The following is an 8,049-nucleotide window of genomic DNA, read 5'->3' as shown; positions in this document are numbered from 1 at the left end:
GCATGCATTGGTGTATATGCACTTGAGCCGGGCTATCGATTTCGCCCCCGGCATACGCCACCCCTCGGCTCATCTCTAGTGAGCCTGGTTTTATCCCCTTCCCCTGCCGGGGCAGGCCGGGCCCCTGCCCACCCCGCCCCGCCGGGCAGGCCCCAGCGTCACTGGAAATAGTCAGTCCAGTCAACAGTGTTGAGAGAGTTTAAAGCACGGTTCAACTCACCCTAAATAAAAACCTCCAGGCCAGTAAGCCGAGTGAGTCTCCCAGCTCCATGGATTATATTGAGTAGATCTCCATTGATTATCAAAGGAGCGTAGACATCTAGAACAAAAGGAGACACCCACATGAGAAATCAAAATATGGGTGTATTCATCTCTGAATTAATGCCATTCAGAGTGGATAGACTTGGAGCGAGTGCTTCTGCAATTTTTGCTCTCCAGGGCAGGTAGCCCCAGCCTGCTTTCAGGCAGTTCTGGAAGGAATGGTATAATGCAGTGCCAATATTGTTCAGTCTCAAACCTTCACTCGTTGCCAGGGAACACAACCTACAGTGTCTCTGCTCGGGTTCAGACTCTTCTTGGTCTGGAGGTGCTGTGGTAGCTATTTCTTTGCTTCTCCTCAAGGGAGAAGGAAATGAGGGAAGAAACACATCTATCACAATCTGATATAATTGTAAATGCTAGGACTTCTTCCCAGCTTGTGGTGGAGACTTTAGGTGGGCAATAGAAGCATAAGCTACCTGCCACTCTTCTTTGGTCATCTCTGCACTTAGTGCTTTGCTATATTCTATTCACTTATGTTTACAAAGTCCAACACTCAGAGACTAGAAATGAGTTGCTATTTATCCTATCTGCAGAAAGTAGCTTCCAAATCTCTTGGACGTGGTTGATGTAGGAGAGTAGGAGAAACTTAGGAAACTTCAGGAGGTCTCAAATTGTGCTGCCTGTGTTCAGGCAACTGAATTGAGCCCCAGATTATTAGCTTAGACTGGTGACCTCACCTTCAGAGAGCCAGAGGTTTTTTGCAGGAGAGACATTTCAACTTTATAACAACTTGCATGTCCATTGCCACAGCACTTCGAATCCTAGTAGAGGGTCTAGGTCTTGACATACAGTTGGGAACGGATACGGTGGCACTGGCCAGTGTATTACCAATTCTCTCAGGTCTCTGTTTTGGAAGGAAAGAAGAAGGGGTCTCAAACTTTTTGCTGTAACACTGTCCACCACAACCATTCCTACAAGCCAACACCAAGTCCCCTGACCAGGGACTGATAGTCCCAATTGTCTGCTAAAAGCTTTGGCAGCCAGACTGAGAGGAGTCCAGCTCCCGAGGGAGAGATGCCTGCACGGGCCACATAAGATGCCTTCAAAGAGCCAGTGACAAACGGGCACAGAGTGGACGTCTTATTGTCAGATGGCCACTGGGTTGGAGTGACATAATATCCCGCTAAGCAGCAAACAATGTGTCCTTGGACAGCAGCGAAGTCACGCTCCTCCTTAACACTGTCCTCTCTGTCAAGAAATGTCTATAAATATCAGGGTCTCCAGCCTTTTTCTTAGCAGCTGATTCAAGATCTCTCTGCAAGGCTGCATCCCAGACCTGCTGTGATCCTGGTGGATATCCAGTCATGAGGATCATCTATGTTGTGTTTGCTGTTTTTCTAATAGCCTTGATGGCCACCCCAGGTAAAGTGGCAAATTATGTGGAGCAGAAATGAGAGATAATAGTGAACCATAAAGGAATTAAGGTTAAAAAAAGACTTTTCCAGGAAAGTAGGTGTGGGTGGTGAGTCTTGTATTGAGATTTTGGTTGGGTTTGGCTCACGAGATTTTTGGAGTGGAGTTCAGCTCCAGAATCACACCACCCTAGATTTAGACACCCACCATCTGGGGTGGTGAACTGGGTCCCATCATGGTCATTGGACACTAGTCAATAGAGTCAGAGCAATTCAGTTCATCTCAAGCTAAATACCCAGGGTGTGACTGTACTGATAAATTCAGCAGTGCCAGGACTGAGGTCTCAGCTTGACTTTTGAACTAAGTCTTCCACGCCATTCAATTGACAGCACTGTCACCGGCTCAGTTTTGCTCTTGGCCAAACAGCATGGACTCAAACCATTCCTGAGGCAAGTGCTGACGGTGGCCAGGGTCCATTCCTAAGTATCAGTGTGGATGTGAACACTTTGTTTTAAGGAGAGAGTTTACTGTGAGGTGGTGGGATTTCTGTGATTTCTGTGCTGTGACCATGATGAATTAGCCAATGCAGAAGTATCTCTCTTTCTTTCTTTCTACAGGCAAAAGCCAGTCAAAAAAGAGCTGCAGTGGGTATTGTTCCAGGACATGTGCTAAAGGAGAGAAGGAGGAGCGTACTGAAGACTGCAGGAGGATGTACTGCTGCCTGACACACAGGAAAAAGAAGTAGAGCGGAGACTTTTGTTGCTGAGAAGAGGAGGGAAACAGTGGTGTCTGCATCAGTTTTTTCTTGTTTGATGGAAAAGGAGTTTGCTCCTCTCATTAAAAAAGACTAGTTCTCACCCTGAAGTGTGCTGTGTGGTTCATTGTCTTCCAAAAAGTTGCGTGCAGAGGATCAGAAAGGTCTGGTAAGTCTTGCCAGAATAAGTTTAAGTTTATGGAGATGATATGGTCAAATGCAGATACTGCACTTTCTCATACCAGCCTCATCACAACAGGAATCATAAGTGGTTTTCTTCGTAGTCTGTTCATGTGAAGTTGTGCCTTTGTGTGATTCAAATCCTGCAGGGATGCGCAGGAGCAGAGGCAGTGGGGTGGTACCAGAGAGAAATCCACTGCATGCCCCGTCACTGTCCTCCAGAGGTCCGTCCCACACTTGGACTGAGATGGTCTATCAGCAGTGACCATCACCAAGGCTTTGCGTGTTCACTATATCCATCACCAAACATGCCCGCATTGATAGCTCTGAGTCGTGTCCTCCAAGCTCAGACTTGCTCACTGCCCAAGTTGTGGGACCAGCCGGCAGACCCCAGCAGGTCCCACAAAACCACTGAGAGGTTAGCCAGCACCGGCTGAAAGCTATGATCACCAAGGTGTGCAGCACACTGCAAACACCATCTTTGCCTTGTAGGACCAGAGACCCCTACAGAGGTTTTCATTACCTCTTCTTCTGGTCCAGACAATCTGAACCAGCAGCCCAGACATAATCCTATGAAGGTGATGGTTTCAGTTTCCAAAGTCCTTTTGGATTTCTTCAGAAGATGTCTTAGGCACGTGAGTAACCTTACAGGCATCTGGGATCTCCTAGCTCCAACCCTCACCCCCCTGCACTGCCAATACATTGGGAACCAATTCTCTAAAGCATTTGTATCCAGTTATGTTGATGTTTCCTCCCATTCTTCCCCCGCTGTTTGTCCGTAGGGAGCTCAGAGCCTACTTGCTCAAAACAAGCCATGTGAAGGCAGCAAACTCCTGCTAAAGCCTTCGGTTCGGACTGCAGTAGGGCCTTGGTCCTGGAGTCAATATTTCATAAGCAAAGCTCTCACTGAGTTATATTGTGCAAGATCAGGACTGGAATGAGAGGGGGAATACAGTAACGGCCATTCCTTTGTGAGCTGCTCTGTGCTGTGCTGCAGAGGCCCTTTGTAAGCGCAGGCTCCTTGGGACTGAGTAGCTGGAGAATTAAGCAGGAGGAGAGAGACACAATCTGTCACATCTCAGATAACAGATTGGACCTAGCTAGGGCTGGTGCAGCCTAAAAATTGTGCTGCGGCTTCTGAGCCTGCAAATTGCCACCGGCAATTAAGTATTGTCCCCAGATGGACTTAGTTTTTTTCCTGCGGCAGTCTTGTGTCATTAGCCCCTGTTTTCTCCAAAACAGAGTAACTCTCTTGGTGAGTTTGCGCGATGGGGTAAATAGCCCATGGCATCCATGCTGAGTCACGAGGAGACTCTTCCCAAGGAGGGGACAGCATGGGGAACTTGCCCTCCAACGGCTCATTCTTGGCCAAGGCAGCATCTCTTAGCATCACTGGGTCCACTCGAAGGAGAAAAATCTGGTGAATGTGAAAGCGATGCGTGACCCACTGGTGAGAGCAGAGCTGCAGTCACTGACAGCAGCAAAGAGCCCGACGTTGTGTAGTGCAGAGCTTAGAAAATACAAGGAATAGTCAGGGAAAGACAACCCAAACCCCAGAAATCGCCCGTTTGGAAAAATTTCAGAGGGTCTCACCATCGGTAACGTATGTCCTACCAAGGTGCTAAATAACAGCTCTGAGACACTCGCCTTCCTGACACTCATTTATATCTCACCCTGCCGAAGAAATCCAACCAGGAATGTGCAGGGAACGCAACAGCTTGAACCTGCCTCCTGCAAGGCACATCCGTGGTTGTTTCTGCACAACCTGGGCATCCTCTGTGGCATCTTTCAGCTTCTCCCTCCCACGTCAAAGCAGCAGGGCTTCCTCCTCTCTCGCACGTTCCCCGTGAATTATCCAGCCTCACTGCTGTGGGACCGTGCTGGATGAATCAGGCAGTTCTCCTCACGGCCTCTTGCCTTCCCCTTTTTGTCCTGTGCTTTTATTTAAACAAGAATTTAAAATGCCCAGACATGAAAGAAAACATTTTGCCTGATCTCGAAGAAATCCTTTCTTCTTTCTTTTTTTGGACAAACTGAAAAGGCAAAAACTTCATTTCTTTTTAGATCAAAGTCAATTTTGTTTCAATTCTTGGGGCTTGCCAGTGAACCAGAAAATCCATTGCATGTTCCGCTATGGTTCGGGGAACAGGGGCACGCACCGGTGCTGCAGCGGGAAGCAGAGCACACAAGCTAGACGAGAAGGAAAGATCCAAGGCTCTTCTTTGCTCACCATTTTCTTGGAAGACAAAGCATTAAAGCAAGCCACATCAGCTTCATGCATTGCTGACCCTAGCTCCCATTCATCGCTGTGATTTTCTCTCCTTTTCTAGCAATGCCTCCAGGAGGGGCACTTAGAAATCCCTGCTGCGGGGTACCGTGGATGCTGAGACTTCACCTGGGTTCGAGGGGAAACTGGGTGGGTTTGCTGGAGAGGAATTCACTGTGGCTCAGGGTATTGCCTTCTGCAGATGTTTGAGGCCGATTTTTCCTTTCACTCCCATCAACGTCCTCAGCTGTGGACTCTGGTGTCACCTCCTACAAGGCAGAGGCGAGTTATCCTAAGCACAGGGGAAAAAGGGCTCCCCCATCTCTCTTTGAGGAGATTATGGTTTTACTCAGTTTTAATGTACAGCAAAGGGAAAGGATTTAAAAGCTCAAAATAAGTGAGAAAAACACTTCAGCCAAACCCAAATCTTTTCCCTTCCCCAGCTGTCCTCCACCAATCCCAATTTCACCTTGTGGAACATTTATTAAAAGAAATTATTTTCTTTCTATGGAAAAAGACCAATGGAAAAATGTCAGTAATACTGCGATCACATTGCCATTTTGCTCTTGCCCTCATTTCTTCCCCATCTGCATTCCTGGGGCTGTAGCGAGATACTTTAGGAGGGGCAGGAACATCTACTCAGAGCACTGGGGGTGGGAGCGATGCCCGCTGCTTGCGCATTGCCCAGCTTGCTGGTCCCTGCTTCCAAAGTGCCTTGAGAAAACACAAAATACACTGCGGATAATGACCATTTCATCTTTTAGTGAGGCTGGAGTCGACAGGGGTCAACAGAGCCTATTTCAGGTCTAACTTGGATGCAGGTATTAGTGATGCACTTCCCTCCTTGTCTGAGATGTTCCAGTTCACTTTGTTGTTTGGAAATAACTAAGGATGCTCATAAAGGCAACTTCCAGCCTACCCAGTATTGCTGCAAAGCACCCTGGCAGGATTCCCCACGTGTCCTGACCACCACACGGCCAAGTGCTGCCGCCAACCACAGTCAGTGCTTGTTTCTAGGGTTTTCATTATCACTGCTGCAGTTATTGCTTTTATCACTGTGGGAGCTCTTTGAAATGATCCCCATCCCTGTGCCCTTGTTGCACTAGATGCTGGGCAGGCAGGGAGCAGAAGACAGCAGACGTCACCAGGAACTGAAGACTTACAATCTTCACCACCGAAGCCAGCTCAGCAGAAAGCCGATGATTTTACTTCCAAAAGTTATATTTACCTCCAGAAGTTTAAGCCCGCAGCTGCCTGTCTGCAGGAGAGAAACGCTCCCTGGTTACTCTGCAAAGACATCTCCTGTCTGGCAGGGAGGCTGCAAGGGCCAGGTGAGGACAACAGCAAAGCTGCCCACCAGTGAGGGATGGGGACGGCGGAGGGGTGGGGGATTGCTCACACACCAGTCATAGTCTGGACATGGCCAGGTAGTGCCAGCTGGCCTCAGGGCCAGAAAACAGGCCTTGGCACTGCTTAATTGACCAGAAGAGATGTCTCCAGTGCGTCCAAGGCCACAGGAACAGAGCCAGGAATACGCTGCATGGCTTGTTTCTCTTGGGCTGGTGAGCTCCAAGAAAGAGAGGTGGGGGAAATAGAGCTGAGGAAGTTGATTTTTATTTGGGTCTGTCTGCAGATTTCCATAGATTGCAAATATAATGCGGAGTGAAGGATGACCTGATAAAAGGGATGCTTGGAAAAGAAAGGTTTTTACATTTGTGTTCCCATCTTCCACTTCCAAAGACAAAGCCTGGAGAACAGAGATGCATGGGATGGGGACGTGGAGGGGACTTGTTTCCAATCCCAAGGAGCTCCTGCAATGAAAACTGAGGCGGAGGAAAGCTCTGGGAAGGGAGGTGAGGATTTGTTGAGGGGACACACTGGTCTTTTGTGGGTGGGTGACCGGTAGCACAGTGTGCTCTTCCATGCGATGAAGGCACCGGGTGGTAGAGCTCATCCCACCATCTTACTGTGTCCTTCTGCAAGGAAGGACAATTTGGGAACAGAGACCACAGACAGCTGAGACCACAAGCCAGTGTATTCCTGGCTCCTACAGCCTCTTCCTCCTCGGGTTCCCAATCCAACCACCCCCTCCCAAAGGAACTGCTCCAAGCACCATGGATGGTGAGGAAATGCTGCAGGAGAAACCCAAGCTGCTGGGTCTGCTAGCATAAAGGCAACTTGGCTCACGTACAACCAAGAGGAAATCCAAATCCCTCTTCCAGGAGGCGGCAGGCGTGACCACTTTTCCAGGCAGAAACCAGCACTAGCAAAATACCAAAAGCACGGCTAGAGACGTGGCTTTTAGCAGCTCCCTGCAGCTCTTGAGCTCTGTCTCCCATGGGCCGTGCCAGCTGCAGTGTCAGTAGTCAAGGTGAGACATGTGTCTCCTGGTCAGAGTCCAGCCAGCTGGTGAGGAAAAAGATTTGGGGAAGGCTGCCATCTTTTGGATGACTGCAAAATAACGGCACCTGCTCAGGAAATGCTGCTCACAGACCCAAGAGATGTCAGCTCAAGCCTTTTTCTCAGAGGACGAGTTGCAGCTGCGGACGACTTTAGTTATTCCTGTTCTGCTCTTGCCTCCCACAGACGGATCCAGATCTTTATTTAGGGCAAACTAGGATCAGATCTGGAAATGGTCTGGCAGATTTTCTGTCTAGCCTTTCATGCCCTTCAGCAGTGGCTGCATCTGCAAGGACGGAGGCGCACATCTGGAGAGCAATATTCCTTCCACCTGGCTGGCTTAGGTCCTGCAAGCGACACAGAGGATGCAGGTGGAAGAGGTGCAACTAGGCTTGGTACATTAGTTTTGGGTCTTTCTCTGCCTACCCCTGCTGCTGTTAGGTGATTTCAGGGACTCTTTTACCTTTCCACAGAAACCTTTTTTGGCGTTTGCAATTGCTATACCTTCTTCCTCAACCTCTGAGGTGTAAGCTCTGGCTCCGGCCACCTCGGTCCCACACTCCTCTGATAACCTGTCCCTTGAGTCCCCTCCACCACTCTGTCTCACAGGCTCAGCTGCTCCGTGGCCTTAAATGCATCAGGGCACCTGCCCGCCGGGTGGCCCACTTTGCTGCAGATTAAACATTTGTCTAATGGCCATAAGCTGCTTAAATATATCTTGGGCAAAGCCCCTTTGTGAGCACTCTGAGAACAAATGGTTCCCTGCTGGGACCAC

Source organism: Aptenodytes forsteri, unplaced genomic scaffold (genome assembly GCF_000699145.1).
Source record: "Aptenodytes forsteri isolate BGI_AS27 unplaced genomic scaffold, ASM69914v1 Scaffold57, whole genome shotgun sequence".
In the NCBI taxonomy this organism is placed as follows: Eukaryota; Metazoa; Chordata; class Aves; order Sphenisciformes; family Spheniscidae; genus Aptenodytes; species Aptenodytes forsteri.
This window is presented reverse-complemented; position numbering follows the sequence as displayed.